At 49.5% G+C, this 15,687-nt stretch overlaps 5 non-coding genes across 5 annotated transcripts; 2 read left to right on the plus strand and 3 right to left on the minus strand.

Annotated features, from left to right (window-relative positions):
* The first annotated feature begins 6,214 nt into the window (after positions 1–6,214).
* On the plus strand, positions 6,215–6,320 carry TRNAL-CAA. The gene is made up of 2 exons: positions 6,215–6,252; positions 6,275–6,320. It is a non-coding gene; the product is annotated as a tRNA-Leu (tRNA).
* Positions 6,321–6,622: 302 nt separating this feature from the next.
* Positions 6,623–6,694, minus strand: TRNAQ-CUG. Its single transcript has one exon. It is a non-coding gene; the product is annotated as a tRNA-Gln (tRNA).
* A 3,091-nt stretch (positions 6,695–9,785) lies between these two features.
* Positions 9,786–9,867, minus strand: TRNAL-AAG. The gene has a single exon. It is a non-coding gene; the product is annotated as a tRNA-Leu (tRNA).
* A 770-nt stretch (positions 9,868–10,637) lies between these two features.
* On the plus strand, positions 10,638–10,710 carry TRNAM-CAU. The gene has a single exon. It is a non-coding gene; the product is annotated as a tRNA-Met (tRNA).
* A 4,447-nt stretch (positions 10,711–15,157) lies between these two features.
* On the minus strand, positions 15,158–15,230 carry TRNAM-CAU. The gene has a single exon. It is a non-coding gene; the product is annotated as a tRNA-Met (tRNA).
* Positions 15,231–15,687: the final 457 nt, after the last annotated feature.

The following is a 15,687-nucleotide window of genomic DNA, read 5'->3' on the forward strand; positions in this document are numbered from 1 at the left end:
GACAGATGATGGGAACATAGTTTTATCCTGTTTACATTTTATTGCCACTGTACAGAAATTCTTTAGTATAGACATTTTTTTGTGGCATAAAAGAAGTTAACCTTAAGTATTTTAACTTTTGTAAGTAATGTTTATCCAGAAACATTTGTCTAATGAAAACAAATCTGGACTTAGCAGAGACTTTATTCAAAAGGATAATCATAAGGAAGAAAAGGGACTCTTGAACTAGGGAGAAGTCTGTGCAAGCCCCTGAGAAGTTAGAGTTTTGGGGGATTTTTCAGTTTTGTTTTCTTGTTAGTTTTATTTATTTCTTTTCATGGTTAATTACATATTTCTTGAGCACGCACCATAATACAGCCCCTGGGGTACAACGATAAACAACAAAGCCATGTTCCTTGCCCTTATGGTTTCTATATTCAAGTAGAGAAGACATATAACTAAGCCACCAATCGTAACCAAAATGTATGTTATAAGAATTTTCCAGCATACGGGAAGGTTGAGGGACGTGTATGACAAACCTCCGATTAGCCCTCATTCAGCGGGAGAGCAGCCGGGAGCATTTTGCATAGACACTGATGTGAGTACAGGGCCTGCTGAACAGCCCAGCCAAGACACCCACCCCTTGGGAGCTCACAGACCGCTGGGGGCCGGGTGGGGGCAGGGGCAGCAGCGACCCCCAGGGTGCTCACCCTCAGCTTCTGTCCTCCCCATGTGCACCCGGTGCCGCGAAGTTGTGAGGTCTAGGGATGCCTGGGGGCTCAGTGGGTTAAGTGTCTGCCTTCAGCTCAGGTCCTGGTCCCAGGTCCTGAGTCCCACACCAGGCTCTCCGCTCAGTGGGGAGTCTACTTCTCCCCCTCCCTCTACCCCTTCCCGTGCTTTCTCTCTCTCAAATAAATAAATAAAATCTTTAAAAAAAAAAAGATGTTTGGTTGTATTCCACCCTCTTGAGTCTGGGCTGGCCTGTGAACAGAGTAGGGCAGAGTGGTACCCCTGTGCCGGGCAGGCCTGAGGAGGACTGACATCCTCTGCCGTGGCGTCTTGGGGCCACCAGCCACCAGGGAAGTTGTCTTAGTCTTCTCTGGCTGCCGTGACAATACCAGACTGGCTGGTTTGCACATGCAGAAGTTCATTTGCTCAGTTTGTTTTCTGGAAACTAGAAGTCCAAGATCAAGGTGTCCACAGAGTCGGTTTCTCCTGAGGCCTCTCTGCTTGATGTGCGGGTGGCCACTCTCCCGGTGTGTCCTTCAGGGCCTCTCCCCTGTGACTGGCTCCTGGAACTCCTCCTCTTCTTCTCAGGACACTCGGTGTGCCCTCATGGCCTCGCTGCACCTTAACTACCTCCATAAAGGCCTTGTCTCCCAATAGGGTCGCACTGGGGGTTAGAGCGTCAGCATGTGAACTTCGAGGAGACACGATTCAGTCCGTGACCATGTGTGGCAGCTCTGCAGCAGGGGAGAGGGCTCCGCTGGGCCCTTCCTTCCAGCCATTCCCTGACAGGGCTGTAGGTGAACAGAGAGCACCTGCCTTCTGATTGACCAGTCGATGCCTCCCGGAGAGAAGGGGTCACCCCAGGGAGCCCTCGTTGGGGTGTACTTTGTTACCCGTTTGAAAGAGTTATAATAAGGAGCGGCCTTGGGTGATGCCTAAATCAGCATGTGGTTACAACTGTGACCCTGGGGGGTGGGAGTGTCATCCTGGAAAGCAAGAAGGAAATCACGGAAGGACCAGAGTCGGCTGGGCCTGAAGAAGATCATGTCACCTCTTAGAGTGGTGACCATGTGCACAAATACTGAGTCATTACCTTGTACGCCTGAAACTAATATGTATCATTGTGTGAATTATATATCAAAAATTTTAAAAAACTAAAAATAAATAGAATCACACAATGAATATTTTGTGGTGTCTGGCCTTTTTTCCCCTTTGTTTTCTTTTTTTACTCATTACCTTTGTAAGATATAGTCTTTTTTTTTTTTTTTAGTTACAGAACTCATACATTTTTTATTTGGTAATACAGCAGAAATTAAGTTTTCTCAAATTAATCTATATGTTATTATAAATCTAATATGTTAGTATTTTAAAATGTAACATCCTACATAATGCATATTTGGTTTTTGTTTTGTTTTAGATTTTTAAAAATTTATTTATTTTTTCAGCGTAACAGTATTCATTGTTTTTGCACAACACCCAGCTCTCCATGCAAAACGTGCCCTCCCTATTACCCACCACCTGTTTCCCCAACCTCCCACCCCTGACCCTTCAAAACCCTCAGGTTGTTTTTCAGAGTCCATAGTGTAAGATATAGTCTTATCTATAGCAGTAATTCAATTTTTATGTCTGCTGCTGTAGGCATTCACTATGTGAATATATCACGATTTATTTGATCATTTTCCCACTGGTGGGTATTGTGCTGTATTAAGAATTCTGTTCTGTTGTGGGGCGCCTGGGTGGCTCAATGGGTTAAGCCTCTGCCTTCGGCTGGGGTCATGGTCTCAGGGTCCTGGGATCAAGCAGGTCCTGGGATCGAGCCCTGCATTGGGCTCTCTGCTCAGCAGGGAGCCTGCTTCCTCCTGTCTCTGCCTACTTGTGATCTCTGTCAAATAAATAAATAAATTCTAAAAAAAAACTAAAAAAAAAAAAAACCTAAAAAAAAAGAATTCTGTTCTGTTGTGAATAAAATTTCCCTGAACGTTTCACACATGTCTGTAGATGGACAGATGCACTCATTTCTAGGAGCAGAATCAATGGGTCAAAGGTAGGTTTATGTCCAGTTTTTTAGACAGTGACGAACAATAGTCCAAAGGGAAGGTACTAATTGACATTTCCAGCGGTCATATATGGGAATTTTAATTGCTCTATGTACGCACCAACATTTGGTATATTTGCTTTGTTTTTTAAAGTTTGGCCATTCAGGTCGATTTGTAACGGTAACTCACTGTGGTTCTAATTTATAGTTCCCTGATAATTAACGGTCTTGAGCCTCTTTTCATAGGGTTACCAAGCATTGAATGGCCTCTTCAGGGAAGTGCATGATAAAGTCTTGCCCTAAAAAGTTAAGGTATTTTTTTTTTGTCTTTTTTTGGTTGTCTTTTTCTTGTTGATTCATAGGAGTGCTTCGGCACGAGTCCCTTGCCAGATATGTATATAGCAAATATTTTTTCCCCGTTTATGGCTTCCCTTTTAACTTTGTTAACGATCTTTTTTTGATGAGCAGTCCTTAAGTTTTGATGAATTCCGCTTTATCAACTTTTTTTTTTCTTTTTGGTTACTACAGCTGTTCCTGAAATCTTTGCCTACCCCAAGTTCATTCAGATATCCTCCTTCTTCTAGAAGCTTTACTGTGCCTTTCGTACTTAGGTGTATGATCCAGTTTGAGTTCATTTTCGTGTCTGATATGTTAAAAAGAAAACCACAATCCCAATATGGCACCACTTAGGTTAAGGCCCCAAGTCATGAACAAGACTTAATCCCTATCCGGAATGCAGTTTCAGCCCCCAGGAATGCATGCTTTTACTGGTCAACAGGGAATATCCTGGTCAGTGCCCTTTAACCTGTCACATGGGCCCTCTTCATCCCCCAAAAGTCATCCGCCTACTAAACCCTTTTGTCCCCAAATGAAGGTGATTGAACCTGAAATAATCCTTCTTTTCCGTTGATGACTTTCTTGTCCTGCCTTTAAAAACCTTCCCCTTTCTGTAGCCCTTGGGAGCTACCCTCTACTTGCCAGATGGGGAGCTGCCCAATTCACGAGCTGATTAACAAAGCCAACAGATCCTTAAAATTTAGTCAGTTGAATTTGTGTTATTTAACAGGTGTGAGATAGGGGTCTAGGCCCATTTTTCCCCAGCTGGTCCAGCACCAGTTAATGAAAAGCTGGATCATAAATTTGCAAATGCTTATATGTCTGTTCACTTCATTTTAGCACTGTGTCCTTAAGACCAGAAAGTAGATGTGCTAATGGAAAACCAGCTCACCAAATTTACTTGTTTCCTTTAACTAATTATAAAACTTACATCAATTCATATACATTGGGGAGGTTTTAGCAGCTTTTAAAGATTTCTGTGAGGTTATACTTGACCATTAAGATCATTATTTGTCTTAATAATGGCATTTTAGGGAAGACTTAATTTGTCCTTGGCTGAGCAGAGAAAGAACAGATTGAGGGACGTAAAAAGCATATATTCTTGAAAGCATATTTATGATAAGAATATATCCATAAGAATCTTTCATACTTAAGCATATGTTCTTTATGAATTGCTTTTTGTGGATATATTTATTTACTCACTTCCTTATTAATTCAACAAATATTTATTAAATAAATTCTCAAATATGTATTTCACTTTTAGTTTAATCAGCGTTGAGTTCTCGTCCTTATGACTTCATAATAGTTTGCAGAGCGGGGCTACATGATCTACCATAATTACTTTTCCTCCCTCTGACAACCTTTGTTCCTCCCAGACCTAATTGCCCCCCTCTGTCTTTGCTTACTTTTCTAAGTGTTTATTCCTAATTCGACAGCAGCTTTCTGACCCTGTTACCGCCAAGCGCGGGGCAACTTCCTGGGCTGTGATCCCTGATGCCTGCTGCGGGCCCGCACCTGCTGCTCCCGTGCGCGCCCCAACCCAGGAGCGGGTCCGCACCTGAGTCCCTATTCCAGATTTCACATCTTTTTTTTTTTACTGGAACTCCATGTTTGGAGGAACAGTTCCTCAGAAGTGTCCTGGGAAAGAGGACATGGGAGGCAATATCTTATTTCTTCTTCTTATTTTTTGAAACCTTGCAAGACCGGAAAGGCCCGCTTGCGCTTTATTGGCCGCGAGGCTGGGTTCTGAACCCGCAGGTGCAGGGTTCTCTTTCGTGGACGTGATCTCCAACGTCCTGCTCTGTCTTCCAGCTGTGGAGAAGATGCCATCCTGATCCTAGCCCTTTGCGTGCCACGTTTTTCTTTTCTCTCTGGAAACGTGTAGTATCTTCACTTTATCCCTGAGGTTCTGATTTCATGATGTGGGGATTTTCTCACACGTGGCGCAGGGCGTTTGATGGACCCTGTGTTCGCCTGGAGATTTAAGGTCTTCGGTTCTGGAAAATAATCTTGTGTCATGTTTGTATCCCCTTTCCTTCATTTTCCTCTTTTCTCTCCCTGGACACCCCGGTGGCTTGATGGCACACCTCTACCAAACACCCTTTTATGTTCTGTTGGAATCTGTCCTGCTTTCCTTCTCCACCCTACACTTCAAAGGAACTTTCTGCAATCTTATTTTGAAATTATTAAAAAGACATTTCTGCCATCATAATATTAATTTTCAGATTTCCCCCTTCTTTGTTCCAGGAATGCCGTATCTTCTTTTACCTGAGGACTTAATTTTAATTTTTTACAATTCAGTTTCCCGCATGTGTTTGTTTCGCTTTAGTTCTTTTCCCTGGTCCTGTCTGTGAGTTTTGGTCTTTATCCTAGAAACATTTTCACAAGCATCTGATGAGTTTTTTTCGTGGTTCGTGGTTGAAGCACCCGCAGGCCGGCTCTGGGACTGTGCGCGCGGAGCAAGGTCCTGGCTGGAGTGTCTGCGGACGCGTGGAGACTTGAGGGGACTTCAAGGTGCGTGTCCTTGGTCGCCCGTGGACCCCGGCTCCCGCGGAAAGCACACCCAACCGGCGGACCTGTCCTCGGGCTCCGGGATCCGCGGCGAAGGGGGTCGGGACCCGGCCCGACGTTTCCTTAGCGCCGCGCCAGGTTCCTGAACGCGCAGTCCAGTGCGCCTGCGGCTACCGGGCCCGCGCCCCCCCGCCGCCCCGCGCCTCCCCCCCCCCCCCGCCCCGCGCCTCCCCCCCCCACCCCGCGCCTCTGCGGTCTACACCCGCGCGCCCGTGTTGTCCCAGTCGACAACCGCTCGCCCATTTCCCGGCTGGGCTGCGCGCGTCCTTCTCGAGCTGCGCCGCGGGGCGACACAGGGGCTCTCCAGGGTCAGCCGGGGTCGTTCCTGCGCCCCGGGTCCGGCGGGGCGGGGAAGGCGGAGGGCGGCGGAGGGATCCCGAATCGCCTCCTGCGCCAGAGCACGCCTCGCGCGTTCGCTCGGATTTCCGGATCTGCCGAGAAAGTGGTTCCGTTCGTTCCGCTTCTCAGATGCGCCCTAGGCGGCAGGAAGTCCCAGCGACTCCGAGTGGGTGTTCGTTCGTAACAACGACAGAGTTTACTCATTTGGGGGCCGCGCCCGCGGGTGTCAGGATGGCCGAGTGGTCTAAGGCGCCAGACTCAAGCTCCGCTTCCTCCGACAGAGGGTTCTGGTCTCCGCATGGAGGCGTGGGTTCGAATCCCACTTCTGACACACCCTTTTCCCCGCCTCTCGTCTCAACCGCTTTTCTCCCGGCTTCTCTCTGCTTCTCCTTTTGCGACCCAAACGGTAGGCCTCGGGGAGGTCGGTCGCCTTCTTCCCCCCGTTTTGGTTGCAGTCGACCAGGGCCCTCGCCGACCCCTGTACCCTGTTTGTGCATCACACGCCGTCCCCCGGCGCACGTGGACCCAGGGCGAGAGAGGTGGCGGCCCGCGCGTGGGTCCTGCCGCGGCCCATCAAAAATCCGCCGGCCCAAAGAGAAGCGGGGAGGTCAGGCAAAAAGGCCGCAAATAGGAAGGTTCCACCGAGATTTGAACTCGGATCGCTGGATTCAGAGTCCAGAGTGCTAACCATTACACCATGGAACCCCGCCTGGTGGCACATCTCTGCACTGTCCATCTGAGATCTCTTCCTTCGTGGGCTTTTTTTTTTTTTTTTAAATTTAAATGAGTGCTGTATAGAATACAGCCGAAAAAGAAGCGCCACTTTAAACGACGGTCTAACTGATTTATTTTACATCTACGAGGGCATGGGGTGGGGGGCGGAGGGATGGAACGTCCCTGTACTTCCCAGCCTCAGGGCTATGGACCAGTCAAATACCGGAGTGGCAGGTGGGTGGCAGGTGGTGGGAGGGGGCCCTCCCGACCGCTTTCACCCCGCCTGACTCCCAGTTTCTTTCCCTCGATGTAAGGCAGGCGCAGTCCCGGAGGGTGTTCTTCTGGGGGTTTTGATCTTGCCTTCATTTCTGACTCGCGCAAAGGCAAACTGCATTTTCATCTCACCGTTCAAAAGAGAGAAAAGGAAAGTACAACATCTCCCTTCTACAGCTGCACTTGCTCATCAAAGTGTCTGCAGACGCCTCTAGGGCGATGGGCTCGGAATCGGAAAATCTGTGGTCCCGCTCCAAACTGTCTCCAGCGTCGGACGCGCCTCTTTCTTCCTGACACCGCAGCTCTGGTACTGCTAGAAGCTTCTTTGAACGCGCTGCTTGGGGACATAGAAGGATGCGTGCAGGAATATTCAGGGGGAAAGCCCAGCGATGGACTTTGGGGAGGGTTTCCTTCTCTTTGTCTCCATAGGCTGAATCGGTCAAGGTCGAGCGGGTGACTGTTGCATCCTGTGTTTGGTTTTGGTTTGGTTTGTCCTTTGCAGGTCCCAGCTCCCAGGTGGACATTCCAGTATTCATTTGGAAACAAATAGATGTCCTCGGGTGTCCTCGGCCAAGAGAAGGCATCCTCATTAAGAATGCTAGGCATTCTCATTAAGTTTTCCAAAATCTTAACTTCGGTGGGATGACATGATTATTTACGAGTAACTGTCAGAGCAGCACACAACAGAGAGATTGTATATACAGCGTGGCTGGAGGAAATACTCAGGTGTCAATCACCCTTCACTCAATGTGAGTATTAAGCATTGACCCTCTGTTCTCACTGTGCTCTGATGGTCTCCCAAGGCTGAATTGCTAAGGAATCTCAGATCATTGTGAGTCATCCTTTTGCTGGATCTCCAACCCAGCAAGGTGCCTGTCACAAAACGGAGGCTCAGCAAACACGGTGGAGGGATGGGAGCCGTGGAACTGGAAGACTTCGGGCGGGGTGACCGAAGTCCACGAATTTACACACACAACTGCATTCCAAGGCCGGGTCTCCTGGCCTTAGAAGAAGCTCTAATTTAATCTTTGATCTGAGTAATGAACCACCTCTTCTTCCCCCAGTACAGGTGGTGTCCTTTGTATTCCCATGAGCCAGAACCTTATTCCTTAAAGAGTCAGAAAAATGTCCACTGGCTTTAAAAGGATACCAGCACATCCAAAGTCCCGTATTTAACTATAGGTTTTCAGCTCCTCTCTGAGGACGGGCAAGCGGGAAGGCATGAATGACTGCTTTTTCAACCTTCGCACATTTATTCCCCAGGAAAGGACAGTGGCTAAAGACCTGGAAACTGGGGCAGACGGCCACGGGTTGGTTCATTTGGGAGGGCGGAATTCAAAAGGCTGCACCTTTCCCTTGGATTGCCCAGTGGGGGCTCACAGATACTGCATGGTGAATGCAAGAAACGACCTATTGTCTGCTAATCTACTTGCAGGCACCTGGTAGCAGAACTGAATCCAGAAAGAGCGAGTCATTGTGGCAGAACCAGGAGTCCACACACGAGAAAGCTGTTCTTTGGTATGTTTATTCATTGGCATTTAGCACAAACATCTCTTCAGTCTTCCTGATATGGGAAGCCAGAGAAACGTGGTTCTGTATCTGAGAAAGGTTATGATGCACAAGGGAAAGCAGGCAATTGCACAAAAGTTACCAAAAGTTACAGTAAAGGCCACGTGAGGGCTAGAGCGACAATTAGAGCATGCCTGCACAGACCGACAGCGATACCCAGCGAAGGGCAGGGAGCAAACGAGGTCAGCCTGGGTGGGCGGGGGACAGGCCGGCGCGCGGAGGCCTGCTTCACTTTCCCCAGCTCGCGGCTTTTCTCCTTTGCTGTGAGACTGGGATTTTCAAAAATTCACCTATAAAGTCATGAATCCACTCATTTGATTTATGAAACAAGTGTGCACTCGTTCTAACAAATCGAACTTATAATCTCCCCCATTTCCGTCCTTGGACACTGTTACCAGCAGAACAAGTGTGTCCTCCACCCTGCTCTGTGTCCGCCTACGCTGCCGGCTCCGCTAACGCGATCACCGAGCTCGCATTCCGAGTCGAAGCGCACTCGGGACGGTAGAAGTCGCGTCGCGTTGGGGCGTCCTGCGTCTAATGCTTGTCACCAAACCTTGCTGTTGTTCCTCCCCACGTCTTCAGAGACTAACTGTAATTCTGGAGGGGGAGATCAAGGGAGGCTTTCACGGGAAGGCGTTCCAAGCTGAGACCTAGGGCGCAGGGAAGTGCTTGGAGCAGGAACACAGGGAGCCCACGCGCGCGCAGGGACGCGGAGGGGCGGGCGCCTCTGCTCCGCGGCAGGAGCGCGGCAGAGGCGAGGCGGTGCGCGCAGTCGCCGCGGCTCCAGTCCGCGCCGCGAAGGTTCAGAGAGTGAAACCAAAGGCTGCGGGCAGGCCCAGGACGGCGGACTCCGGCGGCCCGACCGCGGTTCCTTCGTCCGGCGTTTATGGAATAATTAGTGAGTGCTGCTGTGTCTGCAGGGCCCAAGAAAGCCCCCGGCACACAGAAGGTGCCGAACGAATAGCGTCTAGATTCCATAGTGTATTGAATGGAGGTCGGACGCACGTCGGACCCTGCTGGGGGGCGAAAACACGGGTGGGGGCGTCGGTAGCGCAGGCAGTAGATGCTCACTACCTTCTTGTCGACTGAACACCCGCCGCGCACTCGGGGCGCTGAGCACGGCAGCGCTCCGTGGCCCGGGGAAAACAGAGAGGCCGCTTCCTGGACTCGGAGCCTGTGGGTGACTGTCCGCACTGCGAGCGAGAAATGACCTGTACGCGGAGAGCCGTCAAAAACATCTTGGCAGCGGTGGGATTCGAACCCACGCCCCCGAAGAGACTGGAGCCTTAATCCAGCGCCTTAGACCGCTCGGCCACGCTACCGCCTGTGCCTCCCCCGCCGCCTGCGCTTCTCCGACCCGAAGGGCGCGCGTCCCCGGCCCTCCTCGCGTCCCCTCGTAGCTCCCAGCCCCAGCTCCCGCGGGGACGGGCCGGTCTCCTCGCGACTCCAGGCTGGTCCTGAACCCGACGCCGCGGGCGGAGCCCCCCACCCGCCGGGCACCGGCGCTGCAGCGAGGGTGTGGCTGCAGATGAGCTGGGTCGGCGGGAAGGGAGCCCCCCGACCCCAGGAGCGAGCAAGTCCTGCGGTTCGGAGCCGCGAAGGAGGAGCGCAAGCCAGCGAGGAGTCCCGCGGACCGGTCCCTGCGTCCCGCCTCTGGGCAGGTCCCCGTGCCCCAGGTGGGGCGGCGGCGGGACTACGGTCCAGCCCGGCTCAGGTGCGCGCGCCGCCGCGTCTCCGCGGGAAGGGCCGCGAGGGGCCGGCCGCCCTGTCCAGCGCAGCTCCCAGCTCCCAACTGGGTACCCGGCGCGCGAGCTGTCCTGAAACCCTGGTTCGCGGAGTTGGAGGCCATTAGGTCGCATAGTGATGTTGGTAGACGGTTTTTTTTTTTTTTTTTTTTTTTTTTTAAAGATTTTATTTATTTATTTGACAGAGATCACAAGTAGACAGAGAGTCAGGCAGAGAGAGAGAGAGAGGGAAGCAGGCTCGCCGCCGAGCAGAGAGCCCGACGCGGGACTCGATCCCAGGACCCTGAGATCATGACCTGAGCCGAAGGCAGCGGCTTAACCCACTGAGCCAGACCAGCGACACAGGTGCCTCCTTAGCGCAGTAGGCAGCGCGTCAGTCTCATAATCTGAAGGTCCTGAGTTCGAACCTCAGAGGGGGCACAAGTTTTGCTTTCAAGGTTGACTAATCTTGTTCTTTAATCTTTTTCCCCGCCCCAAACTGTACTATATATATAATTTTTTTATTCGAGGAAATCGCTTCATAAGACTGAAGGGCAATTTGCTGTTGTTCAACAGAACCATGTAATGTTCAGTTACAAAATAGCGATTTTCCACTAAGCATTCAATATTCCAAACTTCTTCCGGTTCTTTCTTATACCAATTGCTGATGCAGTAGGATTTTCAAAACGCCTTTCAGATAGGCTTGGCAATTGTTTTTGTAACAAAAACACCAGGGTCAGAAACTAACTGGCTCTGGGGTGCTGAGAACAGGGGTGGACAGAAGGCTGTTTGGGGATGGGGGGATGCAGGTTGGGGTGCAACACATTTTTATTATTACGCATTCGTCATCTCTTATCATTCCTCTGAAATTGCTTACCGCCAGATCACCGTGACATCCTATGTGAAAAAAATTATCCTGCTCAGTCTCCTCACATTGTCCCTCTTTTCCTGTGCCTGGCACTCTTTACCAGACTCTAAGTCACCAAAGAGAAACACGGAATGATGTTCCGAGTCAAGGAAAACACCTGGCTCAGACAAAAGCGAACACGATGGATATTTAATACCTTGCTCTTCACATCGCAGCTTCTGGAGCAAGCATTTACTCAGGAAGAGTAAGTGTAAGGGAACCGAGTATACACCAGGCACTAGTCCATGCTGTGTCCTTCCGTCTGAATCCGCTCTCTTACAGCTTTAAATCCATCTTTGTATACTCTACGCTGTGACGTCAGGGCTGGGCCTCCGCCAGTTACATTTCCCAAAGCTTTGCCAGGGGACTTGAATGCGATCAGCTGAACCACATGTTGGAATACTGGGCCTAGGACGCGCTCTGCACCATTGTCCTCCCGCCATACGGCCACTAGGTCAAATCCGTGCGGCCTTCTATGGCTCACTGGCCTACTCTGTGTTCCCATCACGTCTTGGCCCTTCTGTGTGTGAGACCAGCACAGTTTCTCCAAGATCATTTCCGGTCATGTCGTTTCTCCCTGCTTAAAGTCCCCAGTGACTTTGCATGGCTGCAAGGGTGAGGTCCCTACTCCGCACACCTGCCACAATAACCTCAGAACCTGTCGGTCTCTGCTAGGCCCCGGCCTTCCTGTCCCCGCTCCGGCCATCAGGCCTTCCTGTCCCCGCTCCCGGCCCTCAGCGCTCCCCCCAGCCTTCTTCCTGCCGGCACTGGGGCCTGCCTTCAGCTCTCTGAGGGGGTGCTGTGCTCTCGGCTCTTCCGGGACTGCTGGCTTCTCTCCAACTTATTATACCAAGCCTTCAGTTCTCCGTTTAAACAACACTTCCTGGGAGAAGTCTCCTGTCACCCCCTTGAAGGGGTCACCTCCCTTTACACTCCGAGCTATTGGAGTTGTGTGTGAGGGTGTTGGGAGCATTATTGATAATATGCAATTTTTAAAATAATTTTCTACCTCTGTTCTCCCTTTATCCTGATTTAAGTCTATTAACTTTTCCCACTTTAATCTTATTATAGTGAAGTTGTGAAGACCACCTCAAATCTGCCTTTACTGGTGGCATGAATAAATGCATAATTGGAAATGAACCACATGACCATCATGGTGTTAAAACAAGGCTGTAAGTTACTTTTCCCCAGTGACCTGGGGGCAGAACTTGTCTGGAGCCCTATTCAAAGGCGCAACAGATGGAGTTGGGAATAAGGAAAAGGAACACAAACAAAATTTAAAAAGAGAGACATTAAAAATATTAATAATGAAAGAAAAAAAGAAAGCTTTTGCATTCAGGACATACACTTTTTTCACATTAGGACACAAAAGGAAGCAGTCTTACTATGGGGCTTGTGTAGCTCAGTTGGTAGAGCATCAGACCTTTAATCTAAGGGTCCAAGGTTCCAGCCCCCTATTCAGGTGTATTTCCTGATCTGCAGTGTCTAGGTCTAGCTACACCTTTGTTAGGTTGTCTGTTTTATGCAGGACAAGGACAGATTTACCCAGGTTGCAACACCAACAGAAAACCTGTAGGGTCAAATATTTCTAGCCCACAAAATGGGTAAGTAAGTGAAAAAAGATAGTGGTGAAAAAGTGGGAGCTTTACAGGAAGATGGCCCAAAACTTTGTGAAGAGAACTAACTGCGTATGGTCCCAGAGACGTAAACTTTGCCTTTGACCTCATTTAACTAAAACAAATTGGGCCAGAGTGAAGTTACTACACCCCCTTTGCACAGGATGTGTTTGGCCATTTCTAGAATCTCCTGGGGTGATTGGCTGTGGAGGCTTTTTTGGACATTCAAGTTTCATAAGGGTGACAAGCATAAAAATTAAATAGAACTAAAGACTCCCACCTAACCTTGCGTTGTAAAATACCTTTTAAAGGCATTGTAATCTTGTTTAGGAAAATAACATGCTATGATTAGAACTCCGCGTTTCTGTGTCTGCCGGGGCCAACTCCATGGGCGAACACAACTTTAAATCAGCTTGGCCCCGTTTTTGGGGGTGAACGTACCAGCCATTATTGCTCGATATCATAGTCATCGATATTTTATTACTTCCACTTCTATCACAGATGCACAGTTTTTTACATTTTTTATTAATATAAAATGTATTATTTGCTTCAGGGGTACAGGTCTGTGGTTCATCAGTTTACACAGTTCACAGCACTCACCCTAGCACAGACCCTCCCCAGCGTCCATCCCCCAGCCGCCCCGGCCCCCCCCATCCCCTCCAGCAACCCTCAGTTTATTTCTTGAGATTAAGAGGTTCTTATGGTTTGTTTCCCTCTCTGGTTTCATCTTGTTTCATTTTTCCCTCCCTTCCCCTATGATCCTCTGTCTTGTTTCTCAGGTTTCTCATATCAGGGAGATCATATGGTAGTTGTCTTTCTCTGATCTACTTATTTCACTTAGCATAATACCCTCTAGTTCCATCCACATTGTTGCAAATGGCAAGATTTGGGGTTTTTGTTGGTTGCATAATATTCCAGTGTGTGTGTGTGTGTGTGTGTGTGCGCGCGCGCGCGCCACAACTTCTTTGTCCATTCAACAGCCGCACAGATTCGGTTTCCACTGGAGAGTTTATTTTATACAGGTGAGAATATGCTAATACACCACAAATATGACTGTAATATATTCACATTCTTGCTTGGAATGGCTCCAACAAGGATCAAGCATTCTCTAAGCACCTGGCTGAATAGCCCATCCAGTTCTTTGGCCTCTCCCAAATCTTTAAGCACGTTTCTTAAACTGCAGCAGATGGAGGCTTCTGGAACCAGAGGCTGAGGGTCTGGAAGACACTAAGATGAGCCATGTTATATGCCTTTTTGAGTCTGCATCAGAATGAACTGTTGAGAGAGCTCCCCTGAAATTCAAGTTCTCAGGTCCAGACGTTTTGCAGGAGCCGTTCAAGTACTACCCACTCCTTCCAACACTGACTGAATCAGAGAGGTATGGCCTGCAGGATGAACTTCAGCAGGTGTGTCTCCTGCGGGGACTATCGCAAAAATCCAGATTTGAGATGTCCGTTGCCTTGAGTAAGAGAGTGGTAAGGAATGTGGAAGAAAAAGATTTAATACTCTAATGAATTCATTGACTTAGTTGACAAGTGTTCCTTGTCAGATGCTGAGCTCGGCACTGGGTATACAGGAGTGGATGAGACAGACCAGGAATGACTTTCATGGAATATACAGTCTAAGCAGGGAGATGGGTAATAGACAATACTGGTATTAAATAAAAGGAGAAGGTAACCTCATATAGTAGTAAGCGCTAAGAAGAAGAAAAACGGAGGCATCAATGTAGTGGGAGGTTGGTGGCTGAGAGGTAGAATGGAGTGTTAATTTCCTAGGGCTGCCTTAACCAGTTGCCACAAACTAGGTGGCTTAAAACAATAGAAATTAACTTACTCCCAGTTTTGGAGACTAGAATCCCCAAATCAGGCTATCGACAGGGCTGTGCTGCCTTTGACAGTTCCAGGGAAGAATGCTTGCCTCTTCCCAGCTCTGGTGGCTGCTGGCAATCCTTGGACATGTGTTTTTGTAGCTCACTGACCGCTGCAGTACAGATGGGAGACTAGTTAGGACCAGATTAGACAGGGAGGCCAGGGCACGAAGATAGCATGCATCTAAGAAGAGGAAGCCACAACACTTGCTGAGAAAATTCAGTGTCAGGTTTTCATTTATTTGTCCATTTTCTCCCCCCTCCCCAATAAATTAATTTGCATCAATAGAGGAATAACCTCCCAGGAAGGGATAGAAATCAGAGGAACTTGTTCATTGGAAAGAGATGAAGTTATTGCAGGTATAGAAGGAAAAAAGGGTCTCCGTGTGTACTGATCTACCAATCAGGAAGAAGAAAGTTGGGACTTGCCCTCCGACAGCGGAAGGTCAGGCCCAGTGGCCAGGTTGCCCTTTCCCGACTTAGTGCAAAAGGTGGAACTGCCCCCTCTGAGGTTCGAACTCAGGACCTTCAGATTATGAGACTGACGCGCTGCCTACTGCGCTAAGGAGGCAGATGAGAAAATTTTCTAAGTACATAAATTTAACAGTGGATTTTACGTTGTCTCAACATCGCTCTGTCCCAGGTTTCTTTCCCCTCACACTTCGAAAGTGAAAGGTTCTGCTGCAACAGCTTCTAAAACCCCAGTCAGAAGGAGAAAGTAGCCATTGGCGCTCCTGCCTTGGGTCCCTTCCTCTGAGCTACGACCCTGCCCCCGGCCCCAGAAGGACATTTCCCAAATGTCAGTCCGGGAGACCCGCGCGCGCCCTGCACGGAGACCGCCTGCGCACCAGCAGTCCACGCGCTCGCGTGCGACCACCTTGCACAACACGGCCAAGTTCCTCCTGCGGCCTGCGGCCCTCCGTTTCAGGAGACAGCCCCAAGTCCAGGGGCCGCAGGAGTCCGGCCCGAGGACCCGCGGGACTGTGAACGGTCCCTAGGGGGAAGCGTCCGGAGCGCACGTCGAGGTG

This window comes from Meles meles, chromosome 5 (genome assembly GCF_922984935.1).
Source record: "Meles meles chromosome 5, mMelMel3.1 paternal haplotype, whole genome shotgun sequence".
NCBI classification, from domain to species: domain Eukaryota; kingdom Metazoa; phylum Chordata; class Mammalia; order Carnivora; family Mustelidae; genus Meles; species Meles meles.